At 42.9% G+C, this 22562-nt stretch overlaps 1 protein-coding gene across 15 annotated transcripts in view; it reads left to right on the top strand.

The window, feature by feature from the left end:
- CHST1 (carbohydrate sulfotransferase 1) overlaps positions 1–22562 on the top strand; it is a 144528-nt gene that overhangs the window by 52279 nt on the left and 69687 nt on the right. For 11 of the 15 annotated variants that reach the window (XR_004537662.1, XR_004537652.1, XR_004537651.1 and 8 more), the window contains exon 2: positions 4192–4309. The exons of 1 other annotated variant lie outside the window; for it this stretch is intronic. The gene's annotated coding sequence lies outside the window, so the exon portion shown is untranslated. Of the gene's footprint in view, positions 1–1634; positions 1835–2690; positions 2710–4191; positions 4310–22562 lie in introns of those variants that run through there. 3 more of the 15 variants (XR_004537660.1, XR_004537653.1, XR_004537657.1) reach the window with 3 other exon arrangements.

Raw genomic sequence — 22562 nt, 5'->3', positions numbered from 1 at the left:
TAGCATTTTGTGTGCACTAAATCAGTTAGCGCACCTTAATAAAATAATAATTTTATTTATTATATACCGCTATACCAGGGGACCCCCCTCAATCATTGTATGCCATCTCCCACTATACTTAGTGAAGATTTTTTTTTTTTTTGGTTTTGCAAGCATTTTTCTAGCAGCATTCCAGAAAAAGGAGGACAGATTGAGACATCCGGGTTTTACTTTCATTAAAAGCCATGGAAGTAAGAAGGACAAACAGAGACAGCTGGGTTTTACTTCAATGGAAGTAAAAACTCGGATGTCTCAATCTGTCCTCCTTTTCCTGGAGCAAAAAAACTCACGGTCTCGATCCCCAACCGACCCCCCGCGATCACAAGCCGAAAGAAGACTGTCCACCCCACCGGCACGAAACCTCCTTCTGGAAAGTGCCCGCAAACACTCCTACTCAAATTATGGAAGGCTATCCCACCAACCATCCGATCACTGTCAGGCTTACTAAATTTCAGGAAAGCGATAACACCCCACCTTTTTACTTGACTCTCTTAAACACCCCCCTAACCTTTATTTCTGCCCCCCTGCAAATTTATACTGCCTCGCTGAATTTGCCCTCCGCTCCCTTTACAGATGTAACTAAAGTCTCTAGTTGCACACTTGGGGCTCAACTATGCAAGATCTTCCCCCCCTACTAAAAATGCCTAAAATTGTCCTTTACTTCGATTACATTGTATTTCTAGCTGTTTTATCGTTTGCCATGCTGCTGGGTCCACAAAAAATGTATTCATTCTTCTATACCAGGAATCTCAAAGTCCCTCCTTGAGGGCCACAATCCAGTCGGGTTTTCAGGATTTCCCCAATGAATATGCATTGAAAGCAGTGCGTGCACATAGATCTCATGCACATTCATTGGGGAAATCCTGAAAACCCGACTGGATTGCGGCCCTCAAGGAGGGACTTTGAGACCCCTGGTCTAGTGTAGTGATTCCCAACCCTGTCCTGGAGGAACACTAGGCCAATCGGGTTTTCAGGCTAGCCCTAATGAATATGCATGAGAGAGATTTGCATATGATGGAAGTGATAGGCATGCAAATTTGCTTCATGCATATTCATTAGGGCTAGCCTGAAAACCCAATTGGCCTGGTGTTCCTCCAGGACAGGGTTGGGAACCACTGCTCTAGTGTATATTTATTGCAGATATCCTGAAATCCTGGCCTGCATGTGGCTCTCGAGAGACCGGAATTGCCTACCCCTGTTCTAGTGCAATAAGTGTGTCATTCTTAATACGGTTCATAAAAAGGGTCCCTCTGGTGCTGCTCTTCCCTTGAATCTGTTGTTTGCATCTTCCATGTGTATTTGCATCTTTGTGTGCCATGCTTAGTACCCAAAACATGTACGTAGGCATTTCGACTTCTGCTTTTCCTCCTTCAATTTGTCTCTCTGCTGTCGGTGAAGTGGTAGCCTTGGTGCAAAACCTGGGGCTGGCGATTTGACGAAATAAGGAAAGAAATGTGGTCACCCTGGGCACTGCCATCACGGCACGAGCCCCGCGCATGCGCAGTAGCGGCGAGCCCTGGAGCCGAGCCCGCTCCCCGGACCGCGACGCCCCGCCTCTCCCCTCCCCCGCGCGTGCGCAGTGGAGGGATGCGCTCGCTCCACACGCTCTGGGCGGCCGCCAGTCGCGCGAGCCGGCTGCAGAGGCGCGAGGGGGCGGCAGCAGCTGCGGCTCGTCGCGAATGCATGTGCCGGGCGGCGGCAGAGGAGTTGCTCGGGACCGGGGTCCGCGGGGGTCGCCCCCACACCCCCCCACCTTCCAGCGCCGGTGGACTGGGAAGCCTGCAGAAGTCTCTTGGTAATGAGCATGCACGCGTTTTGATGCAGTCAAGGGGATGGTGTGGGTTGGGGGAAGATGCCTAAGGAAATTGAGGACAGGCAGATCCGGATTTTACCCAGGCGGCTCCGCTCATTTCCTTTTGCCTCTTGCTAGGCGGCTGCGCTTTGATTCCCCCACCCACCCCCTCCGATCGGCTCTGGCTCTTTTTTTCTGCCTCTCCCCAGCCTGTCTGCTTTGCAATTGCTCTTCTCATTATTATTATTATTATTCAAATCTGTATCTCTGGCTTCTAGGCGGGTTGCAAAAAAAATTGCATAATTGTGACCTTCCAGTTTAGCAGCGGAGTTGCCTTCCTGCAGTCGTCATTGCTCCTCCACCAGGGTATATTTCTGGCTTTTTGGAGCTCCATACCGCTTCTTCACCCCTTGCAATGCCACCAGCTCTTCTTGTTGCCGTGATGCGAAATCCCATGTCTAATGTCATCCTTATAGGGTCAGAACATCTCCTCTTCTAACCCTTGCTCACAAAAGCAATAGATGATATTTATGAACTGTCTTTTTCTAGGCCAATATTTGAATTAACCGAGTCTTAAAAATATATATATTTTGTCATATTTATTCATTATATTCTTGTAGCACCCAAAGTAATTTACAATACTCCATTCACCCTATTACCCCCATCCCATTCTTAATTTTAATTTTTTTTGGGGTTGAGCTGTTCTTTATTTTTTTTTTTGGGGGGGGGGCCTTTGTCCTGTTTGAGACTAGGAATAAAACATTTCTGATGTAGATATACACAGCCCATCGTCATCCTTGTCATGGTCTCTAACTGTATCGGATTCCCATCTGCTTGAGCTGAGCTGAAATCGTTTAGAACTTCACTCGGTTTTATGGGTGAGGTGAAAACAGATCATTCTCTCCTTTGCAGTTTTTGACCTTTCTCAGTTATTCTGGGTTCCCTGTTGCTTTTTGGACACCACTGGCCTGATTTAAAAAAAAAAAAAAAAATTCAAATGCATTTTGATGTGTTGCCTGTGCATATTATACCTTAGGAATTGTAGAAGGAAATGTTCTGTTTATAACAAAGCACATATTAAGGCCAGCACTAGCAGCAAATTTGAAACACTGAGATCATTTCCAGTGTACCCTGGTGTAGGAATGAGGTCCATCCCAGTCATAGTCATCCCAGAGCAATTTTTGGGCATAAGCTGAGAAAAGGATGACTAATGACAAAGGCTCTTAGTAATTATAATGAACTAATTTTGCCTATTTGTGACAATAGTAGTACAGGCTTGGGGTTAGCCAGGGCTACCTTATGGCTCCAGGAAAAGGAGGTCGGCTCGAGACATCCGGGTTTTACTTCCACTACTTTCAATGGAAGTAAAACCTGGATGTCTCAATCTGTCCTTTTTCTGGAGCCATATGGTCACCCTAGAGGGGGTCGGCAGTGTATGTGCATGCAGTAATATGAATAAAGGAGGAGCCCGGAGCAGTTATGTTAATTACCCACATCATTCAAAGCTAAGTTGTTTTTTTGTTTTATTTTATTTCATGTTATTTAGTCTTTGTATGGTGGGTGAGACTGTGAACAACAATGATGGTCTCTTATACAGCTGCTCCGTGATTTTTTCACTGGGACCTTAGCTGTGGGTCTGAGTGTTCACTAAACAACATCAGCTGATAGTGGATTTAAGTTACTATTGTTTCATATAAAGAAATAAGGTGATCATTGAAAGAGTTTGATATAAGTTATCACCTTGGATAAGTGAGTTCCCTTGCAGTTTTAAGACACCCTAGAAGAGAGCCAGAGACCAACTGCCTTAGATAATGACTCGGAGGAAGAGGTGGTGTATCAAAGGTGGGGAGGGGAGACAGGACCAGGTCCAGACATTCCCTGTGCTACCTTTCTCTCTGGGCATCTATTCTTGACTTTGTCCTGCTCTTTCCCACTTCTCTCTGGGTATTGACTCTGATTTTCCTTGCCTGTTTCCCCTTTGGAAATGTTACCCTTGAGGAAAACCCAAACTAAAGCCATTTAGAGTCCCAGCTTAAGAGGGTAGAAAGGACTTCTGAAGAGAGAGAGGAGCTGTAGGGGGAAAGCAAGGTATACAGTGCATAGACAGATTCGGAAAGGGTTCAGTTAGCCCAGGTTTGAGCCTTGTGAGCAATAGGTTTCAACAAAGTGTAGAGTCCTACTCTCTGTTGGAACTTTCAAGACTTCAGTGGATGTCTACTCCGGGGGGGGGGGGGGGGGGTCACCTCTTAGGGAGTCAAATGAGACCTCTTGGGCTGACCTCTTCCTTAAGAAGCTTATTGAATGGTTTTTGGGGTTTTTTTTAATATGGTTTATTACATTACATGCTCTTTTTGTTTTAGAGTTGTAGTTATTGCTGAGGATGATGAGAAATCCATTTAGATTTAGTAAAGAAAAACCCACAACCTGTTAGAAGCCAGGAGATTTATTGAACACTGCAAGCCCTAGAATGCTGGACAGGTAAGCAATTCTAACCTCCCATGTGTTTGTTTGTTTGTTACCTATTTCTTCTTATTGCCTCTGATTTTCCTCTGCCTCTGTTCTTTTCTGCACAGTAGATATGGTAAACAGAGATACAATTGTTGAGGGAGAGGGGAAGATATGAGAAGACAAGAGCAGAAAGCATATGTAGTAACAGCCTGGGAGGATCAGGCAGAAGAGAAAGAGGTTCCTTGAAAGGGGATGAAGGGAAGGAGGAGCGAGGCTTATTTATCCCATTTGATTTCCCGCTTTCCTGCATGCCTTCCTTGCTTGAAGAAAAAGTAGATTAATCGTGTATTATGGTTTTTATTGTTCAATTATGTGCCTACTGACTGCATTTGTGATAGAGCATAAGGGGAGGAAATGTAGTCCCAAGACAACAAAAATGTGGCAGAAAGATACCTCAGTATTTCCCATTGTTTTAGGGGCCACAGGCTTGATCAAAAAGAACTTCCAAGTGCACCTGGATAAGTCGCCTATATATGTTACATCTTATGAGCTCTTTGACATAGAGAATGACACAGGGACAAATTTGTCCTCGTCCCCACAGGAACTCAATTTCTCCGTCCCCATGAGTTCTGTCCCTGTCCCATTCCTGTAAGCTCTGCCTTAACCGCACAAGCCTCAAACACTTATGATTTTAAAGTGTTTGAGGCTTGTGCAGATGAGGACGGGGCAGGGACAGGAAAATAACTCACCGGGACGGGAAAATGGAGTTCCCGCGGGGACAGTGCAAGCGCTACTGTGACTGTTAGCAGTAAATGTGACAAGACTGAGATCACACACACTGGCTTAGGAGTGAGGTTCATTCCTGTTATGGCATGTGCAAAACTAATCCAGCACTACGTACCGTTTAAATTTATGTCCATCGGGAGGGTTTGTTCATCAGAGAAGTATGCACTACACAAAAAAGTGGCGGAAAAAAAGCCTCAAGACCCACAACACTATAGTATCTGATTGCACCAGGCTTCACCAGGAATCTTCATCTTGGGTCACGTCCCGTGTCGTTGCTCAGTCCGCAATACATAAAAAATCTCCAGACAAATCCCAACAGGGTACCTTGTTTCGACACCTGTATCGGCTGCTTCAGGAGAAATTACACAAAACAAATGTGCAAGGGCCAGCTGTCAGTGGCAGCTCAGAACCGTAGGATGCCGACTGTCGGCTTATATATACCCCCCACTTTACTTGGCTTACTATAATGACAAATTTTTGTCTCAAGTAAAGGGGGGGTATATAAGCCGATAGTCGGCGTCCTGCGGTTCTGAGCCGTCATTGACGGTTGGCAACGACGTGGAACGTGACCCGAGTTGGAGATGAAGAGTCCTTGGGTGAAGCTCGGCGTGATCAGATAAGTTTTTTTTTTCCGTGTGCACACCGAGGGCTTGGTTTTTCATTTTGAGAATAAGTATGCCAAGGAATGGGGGAGTTGTTTTTTTTTTTTTTTTTTTTTTTAAATGCCAATGATGTGAATAAACAACTTGAGTTGCTTTACAGTATCCGAGTTTCAAGTTAATTAAAATTTTGATTAAACGCCTATCGTACATTTTAAGGGCCTGTTTTGCAAAGCCGCTCTAGCGGCTGCAGCGCGGTAACGGCATCGAAGCCCATACAGATTTAAAGGGCTTCGGGGCTGATGCCACGTGGCTTTGTGAAACAGGCCCTAAGCGCTGTACATAAAAATGGGGATGTAATTATAATCTAAAACAAACAAACAACATGTTTAAAAGCGTACAACATGGACAAGACAGACCCATAAATACACAAGGAATAGGGTAGAACTACAACCGAAACAGAAAAAGTAAACACGAAGAGGGAAGAAACGAGAGGGAAAGGTTAAAGAATCGGATCAAAACAAAGGCGAGGAGGGAAACGATTACTGGATCAAAGCGAGGAGACACGGTGTTATTTATTGCTCGAATGCATCTTTGAAAAGAAAGGCTTTTAATGCCCCTTTTGAAGTTGTGCAAACTTTTTTCTTCCCTAAGAGAAGAGGGTAAAGAATTCCATATTGAGGGGGCAGTTACGGAGAATATCATTGTACGGCGGGTATTAATGGTCTTTAGTATAGTGTTCTGAGGCTTATTTCCGCCACTTTTTTGTGTCGTGCATACTTCTCTGATGAACAAACCCTCCCGATGGACATAAATTTAAACAGTGTATAGTGCTGGATTATTTTTCTTGTTTTTCCTCTTATCAGTATGCGCAAAACTAACCCGTTTGGAGAAGTCCGCCCCCTTTCATTTGCCGCACTGCATAAGCCAGTTGTAGGCACTTTTTGTATCCTGGTCAACAAGCGGCCAGTGTATATTCTTTTTCCAGCACACCGACATTGGCGCGCTGACAATTCCGCTCAGTCAAATGCGCGCCATGACAAGTGCGCGCTTGAAGGGAACGGAAATGTCGGGGCGCAATTGTAAGTGTAGTGTGTGTGTGTGTGTGTGTGTGGGGGGTTATGCAGCATTCTTTTAATTTAGAGCATGTCGGCATTGAGCACCCCCCCTAAGAGCGCGAGAGCGTAATTGTAAAAGTTTCCCCCCCCCACACCCACGTCAGAGTGAGAGCATGAGTTGTAATCGAGTTCTAAGTGTAGTGGGGTTCCCCCCCCCCCCGAACGAGAGTGTCAAACACCCCCTGAAGGACAGTGTGGGGGGTTCCACCCACCCCCCCCTTAGAGTGTGGGTTTGCGCCGACAACTTCAGGGTGCTTTAACCACTGCACCACACTCTGGTTTCTGGTGGCTGGGCCAATATTATGGATCATCTTGCTTCATATATTATGGGGTCCTATCAAGGTACGCTAACTGATTTAGCACGCGCTAAGATGTTCATAGAAATATAATGGATGTCTTAGCATTTAGCGCAGCACTAAATCGGTTAACACACTTTAATAAAAGGAACCCTATGTTTGGAGTTAAATTATAGGCAGCTTCGGAAGTTCTGAAGGGCATTCCTGTGTCCAGACGCTTTTAGCCAGTTTATGGGAGTAAGATAGGCTGAACCTTATCTTTTTAGGAGAGGTAGGTTTTCAGTGGTCATACTTTAAGTGTTTTATAATGAATGTTAAACTGTGTAATCTATCTTGTATATATATTTGAGAGTTTAAATCCGTGTGTGTATTTTGGAGCATATGTCAGAAAGGGAGCTTGTTTATATTTGTGTGAGAGAAGAGACTGTGTGTTTAACCCTTTCAGGAGCATAAGGATCGTAGGCCAATTTTTGTGGTTTTGATGACATTTTTATGGTAAAAAGGGCTTGCAGATGCCAAAAAATTGATTTTTTTTTGTGAAATATCATTATTTTTTTTTTAAAAAATCACACTTCTGGCTTATGGACAGTGTGGTAAGTGAATCTTCTCGTCAATCTGGCAACGACGCTAATGAATGAATGTCGGAACCAGTTTGTTTACATAAAGGCAGTATCCTATGGAATCCGTACATATCAAATTTAGAACTGTAGACTATCCCAATCAAAATTTATAGGATTTTAAAGTTATGGGACAAATATGTCCCTTGGTCCTGAAAGGGTTAAGAAATTAAATATTTGCTCATGTGTCTGTATCCTTTTTTTTCACCTTAAGTTCATAACTTTCCATTCATGGTCCGTTTTATTCACTCAAGTGCTGTGACACTGGAAAAATATGTGCTTGAATGGACTCCAAGTTGCTCAGTTTGATACCCAGTAGTGGCGTAGACTCACAAAGTTGCATAGTAACCTATGGCGCTTCATAAGTCCTATCTTGAAAATGAGCCCCGCAATCAACATACCGGCCTGTCTTTCTGGTGCTGAAGAATCTGAATGTGATTTTTGGAAGTTGCATTTGTTGTTTTGAAAATGATGTTTGTCGTTTAGAAAGTTGTTAGAAGCTGAAATAGGGACATAGATGGAAACTGGCGTCCGTATTAGGCGTTGTCTAGCATGTCCTGTGAAGGAGACTGAAAGCCATTTAAAAAGAAACTTTATTGTGAAAACACGTGACGTAAAATCACAGAGGGCCTGAATCCATACATAACGCCCAAAAAATCATTGCCGACTAGATCAGCGCTTAGACTAATTCTGTAAAAGGTACACACACCTTATAGAATCGTGCTTAGCGCCAGTCTGTGTCATAATGTATGGGCACACCCTTTTAGGCCAAGGAAAACCAGGCCTAAATACCTCAGCCTAAATTGTGTGCGGATCGGGCATATTCTAAATCAATGCATGTAGCTTCTAGAAACACCCACAATCCACCCCTACTCCTGGCCACACCCCTTTTTCAGAGTTGCGCTGCAGAACTGACATGCAGTGCTTTCTAGAATGCGCCTACCAAGTTATGCGTGTAACTTGTAATTAGCGCCAAACAGTAGCAACATTCCAGAGCTGAGATTGTGATGTCATAATGTCTCAATTGCACCAGTGCCTAAGAGCCAACCTCACCAGTGATGTCACAATGGCGCGACTGTCCTATACTTAAGAACATAAGAAAAGCCTTACTGGATCAGACCAATGGTCCATCTAGCCCGGTATCCCGTCTTCACGGAGGCCAATCCAAGCCACAAGTACCTGGCAAAAACCCAAATAGTAGCAGCATTCCATGCCACCGATCCAGGGCAAGCAGTGGCTTCTCCCATGTCTGTTTCAACAGCAGTTTATGGACTTTTCCTCCAGGAACTTGTTCAAAGTTGTTTTTTTTTTTTTTTTTAAACTGGCTACATTAACCAGTTTTACTACATCCACTGACAATCCATTCCAGAGCTTAGCTATTCTCTGAGTGAAAAAAATATTTCCTCCTATTGGTTTTAAAAGTATTTCCCTGTAACTTCTTCGAGTGTCCCCTAGTCTTTGTCATTTTTGACGGAGTGAAAAATCGATCCACTTGTACCCGTTCTACTCCACTCAGGATTTTGTAGACTTCAATCCTATCTCCCCTCAGCCAAGCTGAAAAGCCCTAACCGTTTTAGTCTTTCCTCGTACGAGAGGAGTTCCATCCCCTTTACCATCTTGGTTGCTCTTCTTTGAACCTTTTCTAGTGCCGCTATATCTTTCTTGAGATAAGGAGGCCAGAACTGAATGCAATACTCCAGGTGAGGTCGCACCATGGAGCGATACAGAGGCATTCCGACATTCTTAGCACGCAAATGCTCTCACCCCTGCAAAATGTATGCACGCGTTCACTGGAGCAGCTTCACAAGTACCTGTGCTATCAAGAGCCCTTCTTGTAGTTTTCTGAGGTCTGCAAGGGACATGCCTGGACAGACAGAGTTGCTAGCTACGTTTCTACTTTGTGAAATGTGTGTGCATTATACACTTGCATGCATATATATATTTTTGCATCTGCCCTGGAGCAGATTTGATATTTTGCTGCTACTACTAATCATTTCTATAAAGCTACTAGACATACACACCACTGTATATCAAAACATAGAAGTGACAGTCCCTGCTCAAAAGAGCTTACAATCTAGTCAAGACAGACAAACTGGTCAAGAAGGTACATTAATACACAGTGCTCAGGTGGGGGAATTATACAGAGGGAAGGATAAGCCTGATAGTGGTGCTTAGAAGGTGGGTTGGAGTTTGGAATTGAAAGCGGTTTCAAAGATGTGAGTTTTTGAGTCTGGATTTGAATACTGCCAGACGGAGCTTGACATACTGAGTCAGGCAGTTTGTTCTAGGCATATGGGGCAGCAAGGGAAAAGGGACAGAGTTTGGAATCTGCTATCAAGTAGAAGGCTACAGAAAAGAGAGACTTTACCTGATGAGCAGAGCATTTTTGTGCTACTGGGGATTATTCTATTTATTTAGTAAGTTGTGAATAAATACTGCTTTACTGACAAGCAGAACTAAATGGTGTACAGCAGGGGTGTCAAAGTCCCTCCTCGAGGGCCGCAATCCAGTCGGGTTTTCAGGATTTCCCCAATGCATATAATGAAAGCAGTGCATGCAAATAGATCTCATGCATATTCATTGAGGAAAACCCGACTGAATTGCGGCCCTGGAGGAGGGACTTTGACACCCCTGGTGTACAGGATACATTTCCAGAAGGAGAGGAACCGCGAGATCAAATAGGAAAAAAAACCAACTATCCTTACCCGCATTCGTTCTAAGAGCCTGTTTTATCAAGACATATATCTGGCTTATTACAAATTTTTCTTGTCCCCCAAAAAGCAGTGTTACTTACCGTAACAGTTGTTATCCAGGGACAACAGGCAGCTATTCTCACTAGTGGGTGATGTCATCCGACAGAGCCCCGATGCAGACGTCTCACAAGCATACTTGCTTGAAGAAACTCAGAAGTTTTGAGATGCCCGCACCGCGCATGCGCGAGTGCCTTCCTGCCCGATGGTCCGGGCGTGTCTCCTCAGTTCAGGTAGCTAGCAGAGAAGCCAACCCAGGGGAGGTGGGTGGGACGTGAGAATAGCTGCCTGCTGTCCCTGGATAACAACTGTTACGGTAAGCAGGACAAGCAGGCAGGTATTCTCACTAGTGGGTGACCTCCAAGCTAACCTGAATGGGATGGTGGGAGAGTTGGCAACTTAGGAGAATAAATTTTGTAATACTGTTTGGCCAAACTGTCCATCCCTTCTGGAGAATGTATCCAGACAATAATGAGAGGTGAATGTATGAACCGAGGACCAAGTGGCAAAGCGAAAGAATAAAACACACGATTAAGAGGAAAATAACTCAAAACCGTGGTGCAAGAAGGCAAGAACACGGGTTCACTCAACGCAGAGAGTTGAGAACAAACTTCTCAGCTCCGCGGAAAGAAAAGAACTGAGGAGACACGCCAGGACCATCGGGCGGGAAGGCACTCGCGCATGCGTGGTGCGGGCATCTCGAAACTTCTGAGTTTCTTCAAGCAAGTATGTTTGTGAGACGTCCGCATCGGGGCTCTGTCGGATGACATCACCCACTAGTGAGAATACCTGCCTGCTTGTCCTGGGTTAACTAGTGTCTCTTCAAAACTGGTGATGCCTGCATACAGGAAAGCCTGAAGATCTTCTGTGACGCAGACATTTACTCTCAAAAGTAAGGACTCCACCGTGTCGAGGAGGGAAAGCCTCAGAATGTGAAACTGCCGCAGTTTATTTGTAACGCAGGCAGAATCAATTACCAGCAAACCTCATTGGCATGAAAACCTCAAAGATCCTTAAACTCTTTGAGACATATTACCACACTTTCTTTAATTCAGGCTCCGTCTTTGTCTCCACCACTTGCTTATGGCCCAGTTTTCCAGGGCCTTTCTTGACTCTGCCCCTTGATGCCTAGCTAAGCATCTGGATTCAGATGAAGGGCTGAAGGACTCCGTAGAATGAATCAGCAAAGAATTCAAGCTCTGTATATTGCCAATGAATAAGCATAAGATATACAGTATTTGTTTGCACTGCCTCTACCAAATGCAGTTTTCTCATCCATATTTTACTGTGGCTTTCTACCAAAATAGAGCTGTGAGGACTCGGTGGAAAAACAGCGAGGTGATAAGCAAGACCACGTTTTGTGTCTGGCATCGATGGAAGACCGTCGCGTACTGATTGGACCAAGCTGCAGTGCTGCTGAAGCCCACAAGAGGGAGCAAACAATTATTTTGTGATTTTTTTTAGGTTTTCGACTGTTGTAGATGAAATGCTTACAGTGGAGACTAAGGGGTCTTTTTACTAAGGCGGCCTAGCTGTTTTAGCACGCGCTAAATGCTTACATGTCCATAGACCATAATGGATGAGTTAGCATTTAGCTCGTCTTAGTACAAAGACCTTTAACTTTGAGAACTGTGTCCCTACCATTAACTCAGCGGCTTACTAGATTTTTCCATCGGATTAGATGGTGGCTGGAAAAGTTGGATTGGAGGAGAAGTGTTTTATTTTTATTTTAGTGATTCACCCTCTAGCAGTACTGACCAGATTATGGGAACAGACTTTCCAAAAGCTAGGTCAAAAGTATTAACAGCTTGCATTGACCTTTCTTTAAAATATCCAAGGGGACTAAGCCAGCAATCGACCTCTGCTTATTTTTCCACTGAAGCTCAAACCAGGTTGCTCGGAAACCACTGGACATGCTTTGGGACTGATGTAATGGATGTGGTGTGACACCATCTACTTCCCACTGCAGCGTTACTGAAAGGAACAAAGTAGCCCGTTATGATGGGACAGGGAGTGTGGGCCTGTTTTCTTCTCTCATGGCTAGTCCGTTTACAAAGTTCCTTTTGTGAGCAGTCCCAGCCGTGGGAGACCGTGGCTCGCCAGGACTGGAAGTCTACTGTGCGCCCGGGGCTAAAGGATTTTGTTTACTGCAGAGGGGAGCTGGTTTTATGTAAATGACCTCTATTGCTGGCACCGGACTGCAGTGTCCACTTAGTCTTTTGGTAAAAAAAAAAAAAATCACATCCTGTTCCGATTTATCTAAAGTGGTTTTCTGAACTGGGCATCACTGAGGCTTATAGGAGAACATACCTTAGAGCAGGGTCCCCAAAGTCCCTCGAATCCAGTCGGGTTTTCAGGATTTCCCCAATGAATATGCATTGAAAGCAGTGCGTGCACATAGATCTCATGCATATTCATTGCGGAAATCCTGAAAACCCGACTGGATTGCAGCCCTCAAGGAGGGACTTTGGGGACCCCTGCCTTAGAGCGCCTTGGTAACAGAAACCACGGATTAACATGACGACTTTGGTGGCTGTTGGCGGCTAGATATTCTGTGAATCAACTATATATTACTGGATAAAATCTCTACTGCATGCTATTGTACCATTGCTGTTTTTGCTCAGCTTTTCATGGTTGTTAACCGCATAGAACTGAGAGGTAGTGTGGTATAATAATAAAATTTATTATTATTATTTATAGGCTGATGTTATGGAAAACTTGAGTCATCGGGTAATTTGTTTGTTGCCAGGAGAAGGGTGAAGAGAGAGAGAGATGAGTAGCTGGTAGAGTTGGGGTGAAGGAATGGAGGACTGGAAGAAGGTTGCAAAGAGCTGACTGCATTAACATTCCTGCATTAGTATGGCAGAGAGATTAGGATTCGTGCTACACCCAGAAACATTACCTTAGGCAGGTGAAGGGTGCTTTTCTCATGCTACAGTTTCCATTCTCATTTATCTTACCTGCCAAAATTATTCAGCTACTGAAAATAAACCTGTCTGTCCAGTGCAGCTTTGCACAAATCTGGATGAACTCAGCAATAATAAGAGTCTCTGACGTCAGATCTGTTTTGCCCAGATTTTGGTGGTTATAAGTAATGCTGCTGTAATGCTATCGTCAGACTGGATGGGCCATTTGGCCCTTATCTGCCCTCATTCATGTAGGGTTACCAGATTTTGGGGCAGAGAAACCTGGACACATGGCCCTGCTCTGTTCTGCCTCTAGCTCCGCCCCCACAAAGCCTTGTCTTTGTTTTCTGACGTCTGGGCCACATCTGGATGGTCTCTGAGCGTGATCGGATGCGTGTGACATCGTCTGATGTAGCTGGGAGGTTGGGGCTCTCCAAAATCCAGACAAAGCACTGGATTTTGGAAAGTCCGTCTGGGCACCCAGACAGTTCTCTAAAAAGAGGGCACGTCTGGGATTTTTCCGGATGTCTGGTAACCCTAATCATGTTTATAAGGGTATCAAGAATCAGCAAATATCAGAGAGCCTATAAAACTTGAGACTCGAAAGCTCACCATCCATGCCCCACCTCTAATCCTGCAATTTCCTTTCCTGTCATTAACAAAATGGAGATTTTTAAGTTTCCAATTTTATTTACTATTTGATATACCGACCATCAACAAGTATCTGGTCGGTTTACAATACTAACAATTAAAAAAAATATATATATAAAATAAAAGAAGGCAGTACGTAAATTACGGTGACGCGTCAAAATCGCGTGAGACAATTGCGCACAGACAAAGCTGGGCCGACAATCGTGTACCGGACATCAGCGCGCCAGATTTAAACTGAATTTTAAAGTGCTCTGTGTGTGTGTGGGGGGGGGGGAACTCCCCCCCCATTTAATTTAGTAGGGAATTAACTAAAAAATAGGGAAAAAGCCTGTTTCCTCTATAATTGGGGGTTCCTCCCCCAACACCCCCTTCGGAGAGCTTTAAAATTCAGTTTAAATCCGGCGCTGATGTCCTGCGCGCGATTGTCGGCCCGGCTTTGCGCGCGATTTTCTCACACGGTTTAGGGGTCCTTTTATCAAGGCACGGTAGGGGTTTAGCGCGCGGAATATCACGTGCCACGCTAGTCGGTAATGCTTCCATTGACGAGGCGTATTTTGGCGAGCCGCGGGAGTTAGCGCGTGATGAAATGTCCGACTTGCTAACCCCTGTAGCGCGCCTTAATAAAAGGAGCCCTTAGTCTACGAACCCTAAATGACATGGTTGTTAGGCAAGACAAGGATAATTTGATACAAGAGGCACTGGGATAAGGGTAAGATTCAAAATTACAGTAAAGAAAAATAAAATTTAAAGGGAAGTAAGGAGGGGGAAGGGAGTGAATGAGAGGAGGGGGGAGGTCACTTATTAAAAGCGGGTTCTGGTTTATCGTTAATGTAAAGGGGAATGGATCTTAGCTTGTACACTCCTCCCTCCGTATTCGCGGTTTCGATTATTCGCGGTTTTTCGCTTGCTGGCTCCTCCCCCCCCCCCCAAATTACATCGGAGAAATTGCTGATTCCCATCTTGCACAGAGAAAATCGCCAATTCCCAGCGTTTCTGATAAAATTGCCGATTCCCAGTTGCACAGAGAAAATCGCGAATGCGGTCTTTTGTGTTCTTCGCGGTTTCAACATATTCACGAGGGTTTTTAACAGAAAACCGCGAATAACATATGCAAACGTTATTTGCGGGTCTGTTAATCCCCTCCCACCGCAAATACAGAGGGAGAACTGTATTGTAAGCATCTTGAAATAAGAAGGTTCTAAGTCTGATTTTAAATTCTCCCTCTGAATGTTACAGTCATGAGTGCCCCATGTTTCAACTTTGAATTTAGCTCGCCCCTTTTCAGTAGCACTTTAAAGCGAATCACATTGATAGAGAGTAGATATTTTTCCTCGTCCCCCCCCCCCCCCGACACTCTGTCTCTGAGGCAACGCACGGTAAGGTGACCTGCACAAAGTCACAAGGAGCAGCAGTAGATTTGAACTCTGCTGTTCTAACCAGTAAATGAATCCTCTTCTCCGTGTATATGTTATGAATGCACAAGTGTAGTTTCTTGTATTAGACGGCTTACTATTTTTTCAGTGACCGCCCCACAATCTTGGAATAATCTCCCTATTTATATAAGAGAAGAAAAGAACTTAGCTAATTTCAAGACTAAGCTTAAAAGTTTCCTTTTCAATGACGTTTTTAGTTAATAAATAGCTTTACATTCCTTCTTAACCTTTTATTTTCTTATTTGTGCTTTTATTCCCCCCCTATTGTTGTAATCCTGAAATATAGAATTTGATACAGAATGTAACCCTTTAAATATAGTTTTCCTAGTGTTTCATGATTGTAAGTTTTTGTAATTATGTAATATTATTTGTCTATGTAATAATTACCCCAAGTTTTATTTATTCGTTATTGTTTGTATATCGCCTAGAATGTAGAATAGGCGATTAATCAAATTGCATAATAAACTTGATAAACTTGATAGATGCTTTTTAAAATATTCTATTTGTTATGATAAATGTAAACCTCCCTTAAGACTCTGTTAAGGTAGAGTATTTGTTCTGTTTGCTAAAAAGAGAAACTTTTGCACGCTTGGGAGGCTTCAATACGGGTGGTGGGTGTGAGAGAAACGTCTCCTCTTCCCCCCCCAAATGTAGGGGGGTGAGAAGACTTCATGTTTTATCAACTTATGGGAACGGTAAGGGACTGTGTTCTTTGGGGGTTCCCTCGAAAGGAAGGAAGATAATGTTGTTCTCCCTTCAGTGTGGAGAGAAAGAAACTCGATCAAATTCAACATTGGCTAAACACTAATAAACTGGCCCTTAATATAAAAAAAACAAATTTGATGATCTTTCCATGGAAGGAAAATCCCACACTTGTCACCCCTATTACTATAAGAAATATTCCTTTACAGATAGTTAATAAAACGAAAATATTAGGAGTAATTGTTGATTCTAAATTAAATTTTCATGACCATATAAGTCATATTGTTAAAACTTCATTCTATAGATTACGACAAATTAGATCCATCTCAAAATTTCTGAATGCCCAATCTTTAAACATCCTTATCCACTCATTAGTCATATCAAAAATAGATTATTGTAATTCTCTTTTTAGAGGTATTGCATTAAATGAAATCAAACGTTTACAAATTATACAGAATGTCTCTATAAAACTTATTACAAAATCTAAAAAATTTGATCATGTTACTCCCCTACTTGAAAAGGCACATTGGCTCCCTGTCATCCATAGAATAACTTATAAAATCTGTTTACTTACATTTAAAACACTTCTATATAAGACACCTGCTTTTATTCATAAACTTTTAATACCTTACCATCCAACTAGAACATTAAGATCTATTGATCAAAATCTATTAACAGTACCTTCACTGAAATTGATTAATACTAGACGGCAATTTATATTTTCCGTAACAGCCCCTCAAACCTGGAATGCTCTTCCAATTTTTATACGGAACGATCAAGATTTGGTAAAATTTAAATCACTATTAAAAACATTTCTTTTTAATGATGCTTTTAATTCCTGATTTTTTATTTATTGTTTTTCCTAATGTGTTTTCCTATGTTTAATCTTTTATATAACGAATGTATTTCATAACCCTATTTTTACCCAATGTAGTATAACAAGTTTTAACCTTTGTAAGCATTGTAATTCCCAAAGTTTGTTTTGTTTGGTTGTTTGTTCTCTTTTAACTAAATTTGATTTGTACATCGCTTTGAATTAGAGAAAGCGATTAATCAAGAATAAATAAAAAACTTGAAAACTTGAAACTTGAAAGGAGGTGGAATGTTGCAAGTGTTGCCTAGTCAGAGAGAGGAAAAATAATTGCTGGTTTCTGAAGCTTTTTGTTTTGGGTATTTTTGACGGGAGGGGGGTGTTGAAACAGACCTTGTGTAAATGCTTAATGCATTTGCCCTGCAGTTCCCTTAAAGCTAATGTAAAACTCAAATGCATGCCATAGTCTGGCTAAGTGTATCTGAATCTTTCCATCTGTCTTCTCTGTCTCCTGTCTATGCCCTCAAAATTTGTGTCATTGAAAAGGAGGCACTGTCCCATTTCAGAATGAACCACACCTGACCAATCATGGAATTTACATCAATAGCGCAGTAAAATGACTGGCCCAGCCAATCAGTCCATTAAGGCAGATGGAACTTGATTATGATTAAACAATGATGTCAAAAGTAATACTTAAGAGATACTGAGTCAAAAAGGTGTGTTCTTTAAAAAGAGGAAATGTAGCAGCAATAAAGCAACCAGAAACACTGCTTTAGAGAAGGTGAACATGACAGAAGACGAACAGGAGCTTCTGGCTGCCTGTTTCGGATGATGAAGGTGAGGAACTGTAATGCAGACCCTGCGATGCCCAAGTGTGTGTGTGTGTGTGTGGAGGAGGGGGAATAGAAACTGGGTATCACTGTTGTAGTTTTTTTTAAATTGCGAGTGGGCACCTTTTTTGGCTTCGAATATAGAATGAGCAGCTCAGAGCACAGGCGTTTCATTTGTGGAAGGTGACGAAAATGGCATCCCTCCTGCCGGGGATGTTAGCGGCGGCTGCCAGCAGGAGGGATTGGGCATCCCTCCTGCCGGGTGTGTTGCAGGGGGTGGCAGATTGGGCATCCCTCCTGCCAGGGATGTTAACGGGGAGGGGGGTGCTAGCAGGAGGGAGTGGGCATCTTTCCTGCCGGCTGATTTGCGGTGGGGTTCAGGGGTTCCCTACCCCGGCCGTTCTGACGATCGCGGCAGGGGAATTCCCCCCCCCCCCATCAGCTGAGTGGCAGTGACTCCCCAAAACCGCGATTCTGTATCCGGCACCCAGAATTTGGGCGCCAGCTTTCAGAATCACAGCATTGGGGAATCCCTGATAGCTGATGGGAGAGGGGGGAATTTCCCTGCTGCTGAGGTCTAGGCAAAGGTAGGTGGCTGAAATGTATGCTGGGGTTTCCCAGGCCTACATTTCAGCCGCCTATCTTGGCGTGATTCATGGCTGGGTAGCCATTTTAGATCGCCTAAAGCTGCTTTGGGGGTTGGCCACGCCTACTTTGGCGTTCTGCGGCCTAAAGCAGCTTCCTAGCCGTATTGTAGTTCTACCCTTTCCTTTCGTGTCACTTTGATATGTGAGTCTTTACTGGATTTTTTTTTAGCTTTTAATTTTAATGTGTCTGTAATTGCCCTGTTTTTCCTTTTTATTGTTGTAAAGCCGCTTTGTAATTTTGAAAAGGCGGGTTAACAAATTTTTAATAAACTTGAAGCTTGATTCCGATGGCCATTTTAGCGGCCTTTTATTTAAGGGTCAGTAGGCGCTTCAACCCTGCCTTTTCTGACCACTGGCAGGGCGCCTAAATTTAGGCCCTGGTTATAGAATTTCCCCCTTAGTGCAGGCTGGTTTGACGTCCGCTAAAACATTTACAAACCTTGCAAAATGCAGTCATTTCGATTGCTGGAGTCATATTAGAGAACATGTAACACCTCTATTTTGATTTATTTATTTATATATTTAGATTTATATTCTGTCCCGTTCATAGCGTTAAATCTACTTTACATGTACAGTCCTTCCCCCCTACCCCCCCCCCCCCGAAATTCACAGGGGTTCTGTTCCAGGAACACCCGCGAATTTCAAAAAATCACAAATGCAGTTTTAAGTCTGTAAAAAGGCAGGAATGGGCAGCTGGGGCGCCGGCAGGTACAGTAAGTCATACCCAGTATGCTCTGGGGGGGGGGGGTGGAGGAATCGGCTGTGCAGAAGACTGATTGGTTGACCGGGGGGGGGGGTGGAGAAGGAGGAATCAGCTGTGCAGAAGGCTGATTCGCCGACTCATTCCCTGTATTTTCTGACCGGAAGAGGCAGTCAGAAAATACCGCGAATAACTTGAGTCCGCAATTCGCGGGGGAACACTGTATTGTAGCTGCCCCAAATAGACTCACAATCTAACAAAAATGCCTTCACGAAAAACATCAATTAGATAAAGATAAATAGAGAAGAAAGAAGAAGATCCCCAGAGAAACTTAAAACATTGTTAACAAGGAACCCAGAAGAAGAGTGAAGTTTAATGAGTAGAGTGGTAAGTCTAACAAAATAAATATAAACATGATATCAAGCAGAAATACAAAGAGAGAGAGCAGAAATGAAACAAACTGAAGAAAAGAGAATCAAATAAGTTAAAACGTCCAGTCTGTTTATAGATCCAGGTGTCATGACAGTCCAATAGAGCATCACGCCCATCTTCACCATCTTCACCCATGGAAGGGCGGCAGAGCAAGGAAGGAAGGCTTTCATCCACTCGAAAGAGAGCAGTATTTGAATTGGAACCGCTCTCTCTCTTCTCTGGCAACTCTTATTTTTTTAATCTTTATTGATTTTCCATGACAAACAAAAAGTGCAACACAATATTCGTATCGGTAACAATAACAGCTAAGCACTTAAATTCAATCAGTAGCAATGCAACAATATAAGCCCCCCCCACCCCACAATTACATCAAGGAATCACACTAAAGATATATTCCTCCCCTCCCTCCCCCCCTGGATGTGTTTGAATTATACCAGCAAAAAGAAGGATAAAAGAACTATAACAATTGTACAAAAGACGTCAATGGACCCCAAACTAAGTTAAATATCTTAGAATGTCCTAGTATGTCGGCATTCGTTTTCTCAAACCTATAGTTTAAACATAAGCTCGCCCACCAAAAAGAAAAATTAAGACGATCACAGTTTTTCCAATTATGAGTTATCATCTATATGGCTATCCAAGTCATAATCAGAAAAAGCCGGCATTTATAACGATCCATGGGGAGCTTAATATACAGTAGTGTTCCACCTCTTATGTCAATGGAATTGTAGATTCCAGTATGAGATTAATCTGTCCCCATATTGACTTCCAAAAGTTGAGTATCAAAGGACAAGAGAACAACAGATGATCCAGTGTTCCTATGTCTAGATGTTAGTGCCAGCATCTATTAGATTTAGAACTGTCTAACTTTTATAACATAACGGGTCCAAAGAGATCTATGTAACAAGAAAAACCATGTTTGTCTCACAGATGCTGACGCTGTACATCTCATCCTCCAAGTCCAAATACGTGGCCATCGGCAACTCTTTTATGTTCCACACATATACTTTTAGATCACCAAATGACAATAGAAGGCTGATACCACATACAAGAGGGAGGGTATGATTTTATTTGGTGCCAATGCTGTGGATCACCTTACCAAGAGCATTGCATAAGGAAGAATCTTTGAAAAATTTTGATAAGACTGCTTAAAATATTTTTAAATCGGATTTTAATTAGGCCGAGGGGCCAGAAATTGGTTTCCCAGAGAATGCCTGAAGATGGAAAGATGATGAAATGTGGGATATATGTATGGTGCATGATTGGTGGTATTATTTAATATTTAAAATGGTGTTCCTTTCTTTTTAATATTGTGGTAATTGTGTAAAACCGCTTTGGTCTTTAGTTTAGCTAAGTGGTATATGAAATATTTTGATAAGCATAAACAGAGTGTAGAATGCTCATTCTCAAGATTTGAGATTGATAGATAAGTATTTGCCTTTTTGGAATTAGATTAAGACCAGGTGTTTTCCTGAGGGTCGGAAGATATGACTGTGATGAACTTTGCTGTGAGCTTCTGTGTAGTAGTATTTGCAGAGTGAATAAGTGAGGATCTTGTTGTGTCCTTAACTGGCCATCAGATCATCGTGATGAGGATGCGATGACATGACATATCTGTTTGCTCACTGCCTCAATCAATGATCTCGTTGAATGTGTAGGATCTACTGTCTGGGAAAGAAATACTGGGCTAATTTAGTCTGTGTAGATAGCTCAGGGGTAGGTCTCAACAGGGGCAGCTGAAACCCTTTTGACTGGAGGGGCCAAACAAACCAATCTGCTCTGTTGGCCAAGATACTGGTCTACTCCATTCTGCTGCCTATGTGTCTCAAGATGTAGACTGTTTTGACTGGGTTTGGTTCCAGGCTGATTTCTGTAAGGAGATGCAGGAACAAGCACTGAAAAACAGGACAGGATTAATGCATATGTAAACTTAGGTTCATGCTTGATGCTTAAGGTGCCTGCAAATTTGCTAAATTTCTGGCCAACATCTAACAGATGTGCCAGCCTTAGGCTAGCTATAATTACCATTTAGCATTTTAATTAACGGAGTCCAGTGGCTGGCAGGGACTTTAAATCAACAATATGTGTCAGTAATGACGACTATCTGTATATTTAGTAGTAGACTTGTTCCACTCCCCTCCATATGGTGCTAATTCCTCCCTAGGCGCCCTGAATTCACATTTCTCCTTCCTGCTTGTCTGCCTCCATTCTTGTTCAGACCTGATCCAGCTGAAAGGAAGAGACACTTGTGAGCATTTGGATTTAAATATTTGCCTTTCTGACTTCAAGCTCATTGTGAGTTACAAACTCAGATGAGTCCCTATCCAAGAAAGGGCTCATCAGAGATGGAGCTGATCAAAAAGTCTGTGAAATACACATAGGTTTGGTAAAATTGGATACAAGAACATCTGTTCACATTAACATTCATATAATGTTTGTTCATTCTGTCATCATCATCACTGGACCATTGGGATCTCTCTGTAAAGCAGGGAAGATGGGAAAAGCTAAGGAAAGGGGGATAGACAGAAAGGAGATCAGCAGTAGGAACAGGATTACATTATCTTTGGGACAGTGCTGTGAACAAGTCTGCCCTGTGAACTTCTAAAAGCTAAGTTACTCAGCATTTCATATTCTGCTCTTTTCACTGTTTTTCAGCATTATATCTGCATAATTTCTCTTCTCCTCCTCCCTGTTTCTTACTTAAAAAACACAAAAAAACCAAACCCTTCTCTTTCCTCTGTTAAAATCTTATTTCCTCTTCCTCTTCATAGGAATAAGGGTAAGACTTAAATTAACTCTAATTAAATCCTGGTGCCTGAGGCACAGAGTGACTAAAGTAGGGAAAATCCTGTTATAAATCCTGTGTTTTAGGGTAGTCACTGATCTGGTACAGAGCCTGCATTTCTGTTTAAAATCCTGTGTTTTGGGGTAGCCACTGATCTGGTATAGAGCCTGTATTTCTGTTTAAAATCCTAGTTTTCAGCCATTGTGTCTGCTGATTAGGT

Source organism: Geotrypetes seraphini, chromosome 19, assembly GCF_902459505.1.
Source record: "Geotrypetes seraphini chromosome 19, aGeoSer1.1, whole genome shotgun sequence".
NCBI classification, from domain to species: domain Eukaryota; kingdom Metazoa; phylum Chordata; class Amphibia; order Gymnophiona; family Dermophiidae; genus Geotrypetes; species Geotrypetes seraphini.
Note: the sequence above shows the minus strand (reverse complement) of the source record. Positions and strands in the feature narration are given on the sequence as shown.